Below are 16,035 nucleotides of genomic sequence, written 5' to 3' on the forward strand. Positions count from 1 at the left end.
TTGGATAACTGCTCGAAAAGAGATTAAGGGGACCCTTTGATGGAACTAGAAACAGCTTGTGTTAATTGGCAACTGTATGGCTCAAAGTTTTGGGTCACAGTTTCAGGGTAGAGGAACACTGTTAATCAGTCACAATGGACAGGGGGCCCTGGCCATAGTACTAAATCAAAGAACACTAGTGCATGGTCATGCGGGGAACTAGGAGCTCTTCCTTGGTAAAGACCAGAATGCAGAGCAGTACAGCAGTGATGATACCTCTGCCAGGATAAAAAAAAAAAAGCAAACCTTACAAACACCAAGAACTTTCAGACCCCCAGAGCTAGCTCTGAAAACAGTGGCATGATAAAGCTTGAAACTTGGGAGAGTGCCTCCCCAACTCCAGGTGAACAGAGTCTACCCTTAACACAAAGTTCAAAGTAAAAAAAAAATAGGCTGTGAAATAAGCAAATAATTTGATCATAAAAAGTTACTATGGGGAAGGGAAGACTAAAACATAAACAAAGAAGAAGACAAAAGTGTGAAAACAGCTGCCAAAAATGACTCAAAGTAAATTGTTAATTGAACCCAAGCCCAACAAGAATTTCTAGAAATTTTTTTAAAAAAACTTAAAAGTAGCAGAGGAAAAGTTAGGAAAATAAATTAGAGTAATCCAAGAAAATTATGACAAAAAAACTTAATAGCTTGGTAAAAGAGACACGAAAATACTGAAGAAAATAATACCTTAAAAAACAAAATAGGCCAAATGGAGAAGGGAGTACAGAAATTCACCAAAGAAAAGAACTCATTAAAAATCAGAATGGGCCAAGTGGAAAAAGAGGTACAAGATGTTATTGAAGAAAATAATTCCTTAAAAATTAGAAGTGGGCAAGTGGAAGTTAATGACCCCATGAGACATAAATAAACAATAAAACAAAGTTAAAAGAATGGAAAACAAATAGTAGAAAATGTGAAATATTTCATTGGAAACATAATTGACCTGCAAAATAGATTGAAGAGAGATAATTTAAGAATTATTAGGTTATGTGACAGCCACAATCAAAGAAACAGCCTAGATATCATAGTTCAAGAAATCATCAAGGAAAACTGCCCTGTTGTCTTAGATCCATAGGGTAAAATAAAAATTGAAAGAATCCTGTGATCACCTTTTGAAAGAGGTCCCAAAATGAAAACTCCCAGGGATATTGTAGCCAAATTCCAGAGCTCCCAGGTCAAATAGAAAGTACTTCAAGCAGCCAGAAAGAAAGAATTTAAATGTTGTGGAGTTATGATCAGGAGCATGCAAGATTTAATGTTTTACATGTTAAAGGAGTGGAAGGCAGAGAATTTTATATTCTGAAAGGCAAAGGAGCTAGCAGTATGTCTCAGAATCACCTACCCAGCAAAACTGTTATCCTTTGTAGAGAAAAAGGATATTTAATGAAATAGAGGACTTTCAAGCATTCCTGATGAAAAGACCAGAGCTTATGAATACAAATAAAAATAAAAACTGACATTTAAACAAAAGACTGAAGAAAAGCATAAAAAGTTATATATGAAAGAGTAAGTATAAGGGACTCACTAAAGTTAAACTGTTTTCATTCACATATGGGAAGATATATCTGTTACTCCTAAGAACTTTATCATTATTAGGGCAATAATAAGTAATTTACACAGAGGAATGGTTGTGAGGTGATTATGTCAGAATAGTCTCAAAAAAATAAAAGAGATACAAGAGGGCTGCATTGGGAGAAGAGGGAGAGTAGAGGTAGAAAGGGGAAATTTTTCTCATATAAAACAGGTGCACAAAAAAGAACTTTCATAATGGAATGGAAAATGGATACACACATACATTCAGTTGTGTATTGAAATGTAACTTATTCAATAGTGAAATAGGAGAGAAAGGGGAATCATTAAGGGGATGACAGATTAAGTTAGAAGCAAAGTAGACTTTTGGGTGGGGACAGCATAGAAAGTGTGAGAGAGGAAGAAACAGAAAATAATGGGATGGAGGGAAATATACAGTTAGAAATCATAACAGTGAATGTGAATAAGATGAGCTCAATTGTAAAAAGAAAGCAAATAGCACAATGGATTAGAAACCAGAATTCAAAAATATGTTGGTTTTGAGAAACATTTGAAACAGAAAGACACACAGACAGAGTTAAAATGAAAGGTTAGAGCAGAATTTAACATGCTTCAACTGAACCAAAAAAAGCAGGAGTAGCAATCATGATCTCAGATAAAGCAAAAGCAAAAATAAATCCAATTAAAAGAGGTTATCAGGGAAACTACATTTGCTAAAAAATGCCATAGATAAGGAAGTGATATTAAACATCTTTACAAAAAGTCTCTGATATAGGCCTCATTTTTCAAATATATATATAGAAGATGAAACATACAACTTACTTCTTGATAAAAAGTCCATCAACTCTCAAGAATGGTTTCAATAGCTTTTAAAGAAATAACAACTTGTCTTACCTGAGGAAGGATTTAGTATACTGATCCTACCACAACATATATTTAGGATGTGACATAAAATTTATCTGAATCTGTGAAAATGTGTGACTATTTTTAGATTTAATAATTAATATAGGAATGAATGATATTCCAGAAGGAAGCTAGAAAGCACTGCTAAAGATCCTGGCATTTTTGGAAAGGAACTGTAGCATCATAGGGGATATTTTCATCATTGTATCCAACTGTAAGCAATGGGTTCGATCTGTTAGCTAGTCAGTCAATAGACAAATATTTATTTAGCCTTTACTAAGTATGTACCAGACATTGTCTTAAATATAGGAGGCACCAAGAAAGCAAAAACACAACCCCTATTCTCAAGAAACTCACATTCTGATGAGGGAGAAAACATGCAAATAATGGCATATAAGACACACACACACACACACACACACACACGTACACACACACCCAAATATATACATATATGCATACAAAAATAATATATATGACATTTAAGATACATAGAGTGAAAATAGAATGTTATTTCAGAGGTAAAACATTAACAGTGAACAAGTGTGAGGACAAGGCGTGACTTGGGCTTAAGAAGAGAAAGACAGATCTAGGAAGTGAAAATCTGATTAAGAAGATAGAATCTCAGAGAATGAGATTACTATTCCAGGATCATGGGTTCTAATTAAAAACAAAACAAAACAACAAAACATCATTGTGGTGAGAAGGAGATCATATTTAACAAGGTCCAGGAAGAATATATTTACCTGAAATCTTAGAAATTATTGAAAAGTTTTTTGAACTTCAGCCACCAACACCACCACCTAAATGTGTATGCCAGGTGTGACCTTTTGACTGAGTCTGAGTTTTATAGAACAAATATTTTTATTAAGGGGATTTGTTCTGTGACGTTTGGTTTTAATCAAAGAACTATACTTAAGGACCTAGAGGGCCACATGTGGCCTTGAGGCTGCAGATTCTCTGCATTTTAAACAAGAATACCAATAGAAGTGTGCAGTAATTGATAGAAGATGAACATCTGAAAAAGGAGCCCACAAAAAAGCTAAAGATTGTAAAATGAGGATGCAAACTTGATACTATAATTATTTCAGACTTTATGAGATGGAACTTTACAGGAAGTATGACTCCTAAAACATAATCCTCATTAAAATTCTGAAGGAGATAAGAAGTTCAGAAATAGATCACTATCCTACTTACCACGGTAGGTTTTCCAAACTGTTATATTTCTCCTTAAATCTCAAATAGCTTCCACCTCCCCATTCTCAGCCAAAAACCTGAATAAATTGAGGCCATTCACTGAGAGTTCTATTCCCCCCCCCTCCTCATCTCACATCATTCAGACACCTTCCTGCATTATCTCCTCCATTCCCATCTCACATGAAGGGCTGGCTCTTCTCCTTGCCAAGACAAACCTCCCTATATACACAAGTGGTACTATTTCATCCAGCTTTTTCTAATAGATTGGCCTCCATATCATGTCTTCCCTCTTACTCTGATCTTCAATCAATTCCTATCTACTGACTGCCTATAAACATGTCCAAATTCCTCCCCCCAAAAACAAAAACCCTAAAAAATCTTCACTTGATCCATCTACTCCTAGTAGCCATTGTCTTATATCTATCTTCATTTTAATAGCTTAAATCCACGAGGCCATCCACAATCAGTACCTCCAGTTCCATTCATTTCATTTTCTTCTGAAATCTCTTACAGTCTGATTTCTGAGTTTATTATTCAAATTAAACTTCTCTGTTGAAAATTACCAATAACCTCTATTTTCCAAGTCTAAAGGCCTTTTGTCAGTCATCAACCTCCTTGACTTCTCAGCAGCCTTTGACGCTGCAGATTACCTTCTCTTTGATACTCTCTTTTCCTCAGGTTTTCATGACACTTGCTATCTAATTATTTTCCTCCTTTAAATGTAAACCCTCATCAGTCTCCTTTGATGAACATGTCCTAACTTGGAATACCTATCTTTCCCTCACAAATCTTCCATTTCTCCCTTTTGTATTATTGTGGAAGCCAGTGACTCTCCCAGTTCTCAGTCTCACAATCATGGAGTCATCCTTGAATTCTCTCTCTCAGACTCTCCCATATCCAAACCGTTGCCAGGTCCAGCCAGTTCTACCCTCCAAATATCTTTCCTATATAATCCTTTTTTTCTCCTTTGATATTGCCACTACTCTTGGACATCAGTCTTCTGTTTGGATTTCTTGCTTCAAGTCTTACTGAACTCTAGTCAGTCCTGAACTATCTTTCAAATTGATCTTAAAACTTAAGTCTCACAATGTCATCTTCTGTCTATTAACTTCAGGATCAACTATAAAATCCTTTGCTTGGCTTTTAAATCCCTTTGATAATCTGATCTTTCTACCTAGCTCTTCTTCTATCTTATGCTAACCCATATACTCTGTGATCTTATGACAATGGCCTCCTTGCTCTTTCTCACATGTGACACTCCATCTCACAATTCTTGGTATTTTCATTGTGTGCTCCTATCTCTACAGCTAGAATTGTCTTCCTCCTCACCTTTGCCTCTTGGTTTTCCTGACTTTCTTTGAGTCTCACCTAGAAGGGATCTTAGAGGCTATCTGTTTCAAACCATCTATGACCAAAACTACATCCTGTCAGTCAATAAACACTTATTAAAGCTTTCTATGTACCAGGCAAGTAAGCCCTGGCAATAAAAATATAAGCAAAACCAAAAATGGTCCCTATTCTCAAGATGCTTACTTACCTTTTGAGGAAAGATAGCCCATAAAAGGACACTGAGATAAAAGGGAGAGGGAAGGAAGTTAACTAGTCCTGGAGAATGATGGAAGAATCTGGTGAGAACTTGCTGAGAAATGAAGAGGTGACTGGCCTGTGCACTCTATTTAAATGGAAGTTCTAGAAAGAGCCATCCAATCAGAGGGAGGGTTCTTCCAAGATCTGGAATACTGTGCTGAAGGGATCTCTCAAGGTATAGAGTCTTCTGAGGCATGGTGGAGGTGTCTGCATTGCAGTCTAGTGAGAAATGAAGAGACCTTTATTATATTCCTGATGAAGCTTCACTTTAAGATCTCTAGTAGAGGGAACACATTATCTACTATGACATACTATTACTTTTTTTCCATTGCTCTCACCATCAGGAACTTTGCCTTAAATTTGCATCATGTTAATTTAGTCCCATTATATACACAGATGTATGCATCTGTGTATGTGTATGCATATACACAAAATATATACATGCGTACGTGCATGTGTAGAAATGTATTTATATATGTGCACAATGCATGCATGTATATCCACATATATACTTTAGATGCATCTTTATGTACTTTGTAGCATTTTATGTACCTATATCTAAATATATTTTTGGTATTTCAAGCTAAGGTAAATAGGGAGAGGGCTAATGACAAGGTTCTCAAATAATCGTTAAGGACACTAACTTAACAACAAGATTTTCTATGTACTTCCTTAGTGTGATCTTTCCCCAGTTTTATTCATCAGCCTCTCTTCCCTCTGTAAACTTCATGAAGTCATTCATCCATTATTTGTTACTCATGATTTATACTCTTCTCCCTTCTAGAAAGAGATTGAGAAGGGGCTCATACATTCTCTTGACTTCAACAATCAACTTGGTATACATATTTCCTAAGTCTTTTTTTCCCTTTCAGACTTGTATCATCAGATGGCCAATGGGCATTCCTACTTAGCTGTTCCACCATAATATAAAATTCAGCATGTCCAAAACTGAATTTATGACACTCTTTCCTGTAATCTGCCTCCCCTTCTCTACTTTCCTTCTCCTGTCAGTGATACACTCTTTATAACTTCCCAGAGACAGTAAACCTTGAAGTAACCTGTGATTCTTTCCTTTCCATCATCTACTATATCCAGTAAGGCACTGAGGCCTGTCATTTCTTCTTTCAAATGTCTTTCTGAGTTGCTTCTTCCTCTCTGTTCCATTTCCACCGCACTAGCCTAGAGTCTTATCTTCTATATGACTGAAATAGTCTCCTCATTTGTCTCTCAGACTTTAATTTCTCCCTCCTTCAATATATCCCGCTCACTGCTGCCAGGGCAATTTTTCTAAAACATTGTTTTCATCATATCGCTTCTCTTCAAAACCGGCAGTATCTCCCTAATGCCTACAGCAAGAGCTAACACCCCTCTGTGATGAGGAACTGCACTTCTTTTTCTGGAAATCTTAAGATAAGGTTTGGGGGGATGTGAGTGAAAGGGCATCTTAGCCTTACATTTAAGGGTCTCCAAAATCTCATTTTACCTATACAGGAGGCATTATAGGAGTTTTCAAATATTTAACAGCTTGCCATGGTGAACAGAGTTTAGATTTTAGAGGTAGCAAGTTGGTACAGTGGATAGAGCCCTGGATTTGGAGTCAGGAAGACTTGAGTCCAAATCTAGCCTTAGACACTTACCAGGTTTGTGACCCTGGGCAAGTGATTTTACTGCTTTCTGTCTCTGTTTCCTCCTTTGTAAAATGGGGATAATAATAATAGTTTGCTTTCAGAGTTATGAGAATAAAATAATATTTGTGATGTGCTTCACAAAGACTGTTTCTTCTTTCCCTTGAAGTCTAAAAGTATAAACAACAAGCTTTCAAAAAATTCAGTGAACTTCTTCATTGCAGGTATTTAACCCAAGGCTGAGTAACCATTTATTAGAAATACTATTAAGGTGAAGTAATAAGAACAGACAATACACTACCTAATTTCTGAGGTTTCTCCCACCTCAAGGATTCTGGTAAAAGTACTTTGAAAAGCCTAGCATCATATAACATGTCTATGTGTTTCTATAATTGTACATAAGCCAAATTTCCAAATTTGATATTTCAATATATAAGCTTTGAAGAATCAATGGTCTCATAACTCCAGTGACTTATGCACATAATAATTTTCCATGTAACCATTATAGTAAAATAATGTAAATATAGTAAAATAACTTAAAACGGTCATTCATATAATAAGAATAATAAGGATAACTAGCATTTATGTAGAATCTACTATGTTCCAGGCACTGTAGTAAGCACTTTCTCCTATGTCTTTTAATATTTCATAAGCATTAGTTCAACTCTTGGGATGTTTATCTCTTACCACGAGATCATCTCCTTTTCCAGGCCCATGTGTCTTTAATAATGTCTCTGTATCATTTCTTATATACAACAGTTTAACCTTTGTTAAATTCATTTAAACAATAGTGCTGTTAGAATTTTTATTTTCATTTATTTCTCTTTTCTTCAGAAACAACAGCTTGTGTAAATTGTAAGTTGTTGTTGCTATTCTTCCTTTCTTCTTGAAGAGGACCAATAATATCATGAAGGTAATATCTTGACTTATGGCATGAATTGGATTTAATGTAAGTGAGGTAGAGCTGTCCAAAGTTGTCAGCCTCACTCCTCTATAGTCATTGAAGTCCAATGATGTGACAAACATCAAGACAACCATTGTTGGCCTAGGATGCAGTAGCAATGGTTTACTGAGTACGCTTCTGGTTTTTTTTTTTGGGGGGGGGAGGTGTTATATTCAGAAATGAATGTAATGTAAAAACCAAATGTAATATAAAACCAAAGCCATAATTACAAAGACAGAGGGCAAAAAGCTTCATATAAATATATAATATATATACCGCAGCCAAAAAAGTTAGTCAATATTGGGCTACAGTGAAAAAGCCATAGCCTACAGGTTACAGAGATATTGAATTTCTTCTTAGATCACATCTGGGATATTTGTTCAGCCTTGGTGCCACCGTTTAGGAAATACTTTGATAATTTGGAGATATTACAAAGAGGACAACCAGAATGATAAAGTGTTTCAGGTATAAGATACATATGGATCAGGTGAAGGAATTTGTAATGGTAAGTGTACAAAAGACAAAAATTGAAAAGAAGGGAATGACTCACAATAACTGTAAATGAAGGGCTCTTATTTTGGGGAAAAAAAAGGTCGGACTTGTTTAGTTTGTCTCTAGAGGGCAGAACTATGGGCAATGAATAGAAGATGAAAAAAGGCAACTTTAAACTTGATGTACAAAATAAACCAATTAATAAATCAATAAACTTTTATTAAGTATCTACTATATGCCAGGAACTACTAAGCACCAAGGATAGAAAAAAATGCAAAAGAAAGTCCCTGCCCTTAAGGAGCTCACCATATAATGGGAAGGACAACAAACAAGGAAGTACATAAAAGTACATAGCATATATAGTATAAAACTATATAAAAAGAAGCTACATACAGGGTATATTGGAAATAATTAACAGGAGGAAAGCAAGAAAATTACAAGATTTTAGGGAAAGAAGTTTCCTAATAATTTGAAAAAAGTATAATAATCACAATTAATAGTTATAACTATCCAAAAAAATAGAATGGATCATTTTAGGATGTAGTGTTTTTTTCTTTTACTAGAAGACCTCAAACAAAATATTGAAGAATACCAGGTTATTAAATGCTTAATAAATGCTTTTTTCATTGTTTTATTCTTTTATTAACTTATAACCACTGAGCTTTTAGGTAGGGATTAAATATGATACCCTTTGAGATGTCTTCTAACTCTAAAATCCTTTGATCTTTCTCTATGAATGGTTATCAATAACAATGCCCTTTTACTCCTGTTCTCCCTTTTCCTCCTCTCCTCTTCCATTAGGACACCTTAGAACCTATCTGTGATGGCTGTGCAACAGGACGTCATGTCAGCCCAGGAGGATACTCTCTTAACTTCCTTAGCCCTTCATTCACTCCTGAAACTGAGGTAAACAAAACCTTTCAAGTCTACTTAATACTTACACAGCTTAGATGAGATGGGAATCACTAATTCTATTTTTTCAGACCAGGTAGATAACCACCAGACCTTACCAACTATACTGATACTTCCTCCTAAGTTCCTTTAGTTTTTAAATTCTTCCTGACCTCTACTACAATCTACAGACCGTAGGCTCTATTGTCTGATCAAATGTTGTAACCTGGACACCTAGGCCTTGAGATTTGCTTTCCACTGCATTCTTAGGACTTGTGGGTGTTACTAAACACCTTAATATTGAACTTTCTTTTATATGTTGCCTATTCCAAAAACAGTATAAGTTTCCTGAGAGGAGGAACTTTTTAGCATTTCCTTTTTGTATCTCCAGGGCTTAGCACAGCACTTGGCATATAGAAAATGCTTAATAAATGCTTTTTTCATTGTTTTATTCTTTTATTAACTTATAACCACTGAGCTTCTAAACAAAGTCCATATTGTAATTTTTGCTATAAGTGCAACCAGAAGATATAAAGAAATTCCAGCTAAATGGACAAATAGATCATAAGATTTCATTGAAGAAATTACAAAAAGAGACTGGTTTTATCCTGAACACAAAAAAGAAAAAAAAATAAAAATATTTTTAGGATATTTGGTGATTTCAAATAATTGTTTTTTTCATAAACATCAGCAAGAAGCATGACATGAAGATAATTATATTTTATTGCCAATATAAATCAGTAAGGATAAAGCAAGTAAATTCTATGAAATACTCAAAAGATCATCCAAATTTAGTCATCATTTGGTTGACTTCCTGTTGACTTCAATGAAAAGGAAAGGATATTAACAAAGAAATCAAGCAATCAATACATATTTCTTAACAAATGACACTGTTATAGTCCATGGGGATACAAAAGAAAAACATTTATTCCTGCCCTCAAGGAGCTTATTATGGGGAGAAATTATATGTATATGAAAAGTCATATTAAAATAAATACAAGATAATGGAGGATGCATGAAAACAGGAGCTTCTAATTGGATTGGAAAAGAGTTCATGTAAAAGGTTGCCCTTGTGCATTGCTTTAAAAGATATAAGGTATTCTACAGTAAGAAGAAGGAATGAATTCTAGGCACTGGTGAAACAGACTGGAAATTATATGGAGATGGGAGACGGAGTGTTACAGCTAGAAGGTTTATTTGGCAGGCCTACAGAGTGTGAAGAGATTATATATGCTTAAGTATAACGTACAGTAATATTTAATAAGGTTGAAAAATAAGTTGGGGCCAGATTGTAAAGAGGTTGAATGCTAAATAAAGTAATTTATGATTCATCCTAGTGGTAACAGGTAACCATTTGATTTTATTTAGTAGAAGAGTGAACAGAAACATTTGTACTTTTGTAAAATCATTTTACTAGCTTGTTGGAAAAGAGATTGAAGAGGAATAACATGATGCAGGGAGACCAGTCAGGAAGCTATTACAATAATACAGAAGACAAGGGATGTCATCAGCCATAGTACTAGTGTTTGTTAGTAAAGGAGACAAATATGAGAGAGATTGTGGAGATACAAATGAAAGAAGTAGCTAACTGATTTGACATATGAGTTAAGGGAAAGCAGTGAGTCAAGGGCAAATCTGAAGTTTAGGACCTGGGATGTTGAAAGGTTGAATCTCACTTTCAATAGAAATAAGGGTGTTTAGAAGTGGTGGGTAAGTTTTTTGATAAAGATAATGAATTTGATTTTGGATATGATGTTTTGATATGTCCAATTTGGCAAATCCAGTAGGTAGTTGGAGATGAGTAGCTGGAGCTCAGGAAAGGGACTAAAGCTAGATATTTGGAGTTTTTTTTCTAGGTCATCTCCCAATGATAAATAAACTTGTGGGAACTAAAGAAGTTTGAGAAAGCATAGAAAGAGAATTATTATACGGCATATAGAGAGAGAATAAATAATCCAAGAGAAGGCTTAGAAAGAAATGAAATGAAAGAATTCAGAGGCTGATATTTTACTCAAAAGCATCATGAGTCATTATCACGAATGTTTTCGTTGTGAAGAAAAAGTTAAAAGTATTGGACATGGTGAGCACTTAACAATATCATGAAACTTGAAAGATATCCTTATAAAAACAACTCTTTGCTGATGCACGAGGCAATTTATAATAAATGTTTGTATAAACTATGAGTAGAATAAACAATTCCCCCAAATAGACATACCCAGTAAACCATATCTTTTAAAAATATAGTTATTTTATTTTGAACTCCAATAAAGCAAGCCTTTTTATAACAGTTGAATAGGAAAAAGATGATTGCATGAAATTGCAAATCTATTATGTATAACTTGCTATTCTTTTAAATACGCAATAAAGTTGTCATATAACTTTCATTTCTTTTTCCTTTTTTTTCCTTCCCCCTGTGCCTGCCCTAGAGATGGCTGCCATTTAGACACACATGTGTATTTATATATGTATGTATGATGCATCTATGTATATACATATATTAACACATATATACACACATAAGCTTGCATGAATGTGTGTAAAAATATTCTATACATACTTCTATTTAGCAGTTCTTTCTCTAGTTTGCAGATAGTGTCTGCCTTTATATGTCCATTGTAATTAATTTAAGTATTTATAATCGTCAAAATGACTTGGTCACTGAAAGTTGTTCTTAAACCAATATTTCTGTTACTATATACAGTGTTGTCTTGGTTCTGCTTATTTGACTTTTCATTATTTCATGCAAGTCTATACATTTTTTAAAAGATTTTCGAGCTCATCACTTTTATAGCATAGTAGTATTCTATCACAATCATATACCACAACTTGTTCAGCCATTCCTCAATTGATCTGAATCCCTGCAATTTCCACTTCTTTGCCACCACAAAGAGAGCTACTATAAACATTTTAGAACACAGAGTTCTTTTACTTTTTCCTTAATCATACCGGGAAACATACCTGTAGTGGTATTGTTAGATCAAAGGTTATAGTCAGTTTTATAACTCTTTTAGCATAATTCCAGATTGCTCTCCCAACATGGTTGAGTCACTTCACAGTTCCACCAACAGTGAATTAGTGTTCCAATTTTTCCACATCCCCTCCAACATTTGTCACATTCCCCTTCAATCATTTTAGCCAATCTGATAGGTGTAAAATATCTCAAAGTTGTTTTAATTTGCATTTCTCTAATCAATAATGATTTAGAGCAATTTTTCATATGATTATAAATGGTTTTGATTTCATCATCAGAAAACTGCTTGTTTATACCCTTTGACCATTTATCAAATGTGGAATGACACATATTCTTATAGATTTGACAGAATTTTATATATATATTTTATATGAGACCCTTATCAGAGAATCTGTCTAAATTATTATTTTTTTTTGCCAATTTTCTGATTTCTTCTGATCTTGGTCACATTTGTTTTATTTGTCCAAACCCCTTTAATACAGTATAATTGAAATTACCCAATTTATACTCTACACTGCTCTCTATCTCTTGTTTATTCATAAATAGTTCACCTATGCATAAGTATGATAGGTAATATGTTCCATGTCCTTCAATTTTTATTGTAATATTTCTTTTTTTCTCAATGTCAGGTATCCATTTTGATCTTATTTTGGTAAATGATATAAGATACTGACCTATGCCAAATTTCTGCCAGACTTCTCTCCAGTTTTCCAATTTTTTTTTTACCAAATAACGAATTTTTATCACCCAAAACTTTCTTTACACTCATCAAATATAAGGTTGCTATATTTATTTGATGCTGTAAATTGTATGTCTACTCTGTTACACAGAGCTACCTTTCAATTTTTTTAAAGCCAGTACCAAGTAGTTTTGATAATCACTGCATTATAATATAGTTTAAGATCTAGTTCTGGTTAACCTTCTTCCTTCACATTTTTTCCCATTAGTTCCTTTGATATTCTTGATTTTCTGTACTTTTAAATAAATTTTATTTTTTTAAATTCAGTAATATATATGTACATATATATGCATATATAATATATTATATTTGTATATAATATACATATGAAATATATATTTTTTCCAAATTCAGCTCTTTCCTCTAGATCACAATGACTCCTTTATAGTTTTTATGTCTGTATTGATTTTGGTCATTCCTTTCACATGGGAAGATTTTTTTTGCCTTATTTTTTGCCTATACTGTTTGATCTTAAAATATCCAAGTAGATTTCAATTTAAAAATCTTACCCATTTACACCACAGATTCATAGAATCTCAGACTGAAAAGGGGGAATTAGATATATTTAAGTTCAAATTAAGTAAAGATTCTTTCTAGAATGTATCTTATAAGTAGTCCTTCAAATTCAAAATAAAATTTTTACTGTTGAAGAATTTAACTCATTTTGAGTTATTCTGTTCCACTTTTATAGTGATTCATTGCTAGCAATTTATGGAAAGACACAGATGAAGATGAATAAGAAGATCAATTCAAAGAAGAAGAAGAAGAAGAAGAAGAAGAAGAAGAAGAAGAAGAAAGGAAAGGAAAGGAAGAAGAAAGAAAGAAACAAAGAAAGAAAGGAGAAGAAAGTACAGACATGCTTATTATTAATCCTTCGGAAAAAAACTTTGTATGTAAATGTGTGTGTATGTGGAGATCTATATCTATATCTATATCTATATCTATATCTATATCTATATCTATATCTATATCTATATCTATATCTATATCTATATCTATATCTATATCTATATCTACATACAAATATATATATATATGTATATGTGTATACACACACACACACACACACACACACACATATATATATATATGTATAGCTATACCATAGCTATAAGTTGAGGGTTGAGACATATATATATATATATATATATATATATATATATATATATATATATATGTGTGTGTGTGTGTGTGTGTGTGTGTGTATACATATATATAGAGAGAGCTATATATGTATATATAGCTAGATCTATATATAGATACATATATGTGCATATTTATATTGTTGTGTTCTATTCCAGATTGAAGTATTCTTAATAATTTCATTCTTTACAATCAGATACACTTCATTTTCTAAGAAGAGGGAAATATAGCTGATTTTTTTAATTATTATTTTTTATTTTTAAAGTGTGTTTTTAAAACTTGAGTTACAAATTTTCTCCCTTCCTCCCTCCCCACCCACTCTCATTGAAAAGGCAAGCATCTCGGTACAGGTTATAGATGGGAAGTCATGCAAAACACTTCCGTAGTAATCATGTTGTGAAAAACTAAGTATATTTCCCTTCATCCTATCCTACCCCCCATTTATTCTATTCTCTCTTTCGACCCTGTTCCTCCTCAGAAATGTTTGCTTCTGATTATCCCCTCCCCTAATCTGCCCTCCCCTCTATCAACCTCCTGCTCTCTTGTCCCCTTCCCCCCTTATTTTCCTGTAGGGTAAGATAGATTTCCATACCCCATTGTGTATGTTATTCCCTCCTTAAGACAAATCCTATGAGAATAAGATTCACTCATTCCCTCTCACCTTCCCCCATTTCCCCTCCACTGTAAAAACCTTTTCTTGTCTGTTTCATGTGAGATAATTTACACCATTCTACTTCTCCCTATCTCCTCCTCCCAGTATAATCCTCTCTCACCCCTTAATTTTACTCTCCAGATATCACCCATTCATCTTCAACTCACCCTGTGCCCTCTATATATCTATTGATCTGTATATATATATATATATATATATATATATATATATATATATATATATATATATATATATAATTTTTTTTCCCTCCCACTACCCTAATACTGACGAAAGGCTCATGAGTTACAAATATCATGTTTCCATGCAGGAATGTAAACAGTTCAACCTTAATAAGTCTCTTATGATCTCTCCTGTTTACCTCTTCCATGTTTCATTTGAGTCTTGTACTTGAACGTCAAATTTTATATTCAGTTCTGGTCTTTTCCTCAGGAATGCTTCACAGTCCCCTATTTCATTGAATGACCATTTTAACCCTAAAGGATTATATTCAGTTCTGCTGGGTAGGTGATTCTTGGTTGTAATCCTATCTTTACCCTCCAGAATATCATATGCCATGCCCTCCAGTCCCTTACTGTAGAATTTGCTAAATCTTGCATATCCTGATTGTGGAAGCACAATACTTGAATTGTCTCTGGCTGCTTGCAGTATTTTCTCCTTGACCTGGGAATTCTGGAATTTGGCTACAATATTCCTAGGAGTTTTCCTTTGGGGATCTCTTTCAGTAGGGATTGGTGGATTCTTTCTATTTCTATTTTGCCCTCGGGTTCTAAAATGTCAGGGCAGTTTTTCTTGACAATTTCTTGAAAGATGATTTCTAGGCTCTTTTTTTGATCATGGCTTTCAGGTAGCCCAATATTTTTAAAATTCTTTTTCTGGATCTATTTTCCACGTCAGTTGTTTTTCCAAGGAGATATTTCACATTCTCTTCTATTTTTTCATTCTTTTGTATTAGTTTTACATTGCCTGGATTTCTCATATAGTTTCTAGCTTCCAATTGTTCCATTCTAATTTTTAAAGAAATGTTTTTTTCAGTGAGGTTTTGGACTTCCTTTTCCATTTGGCCAATTTTATTTTTTAGGGCATTCTTCTTCTCATTGGCTTTTTGGACCTCTTTTGCCATTTGGGTTAGGCTATTTTTTAAGGTGTTATTTTCTTCAGTATTTTTTTGGGTCTCCTTTAGCATCACTCCCAGTTTTTCCTCTATTTCTCTTACTTGCTTCTGAAAATCCTTTTTGAGCCCTTCCATGGCCTGGGTCCAATTCATATTTTTCTTGGAGGCTTTGGATGTAGGAGCTTTGGCTTCATTGT

At 33.9% G+C, this 16,035-nt stretch overlaps 1 long non-coding RNA gene across 1 annotated transcript in view; it reads left to right on the top strand.

Moving 5' to 3' along the window:
* LOC110216758 (uncharacterized) overlaps positions 1-13,760 on the top strand; it is a 104,128-nt gene extending 90,368 nt beyond the window's left edge. The window contains exons 3-5 of the long non-coding RNA XR_013487493.1: positions 7,710-7,788; positions 9,112-9,216; positions 13,603-13,760. This is a non-coding gene — a long non-coding RNA (uncharacterized LOC110216758). The remainder of the gene's footprint in view (positions 1-7,709; positions 7,789-9,111; positions 9,217-13,602) is intronic.
* The last annotated feature ends 2,275 nt before the right edge of the window (positions 13,761-16,035 follow it).

Source organism: Phascolarctos cinereus, unplaced genomic scaffold, assembly GCF_003287225.1.
Source record: "Phascolarctos cinereus isolate Bilbo 61053 unplaced genomic scaffold, phaCin_HiC Scaffold_5;HRSCAF=322, whole genome shotgun sequence".
Taxonomy (NCBI): Eukaryota; Metazoa; Chordata; class Mammalia; order Diprotodontia; family Phascolarctidae; genus Phascolarctos; species Phascolarctos cinereus.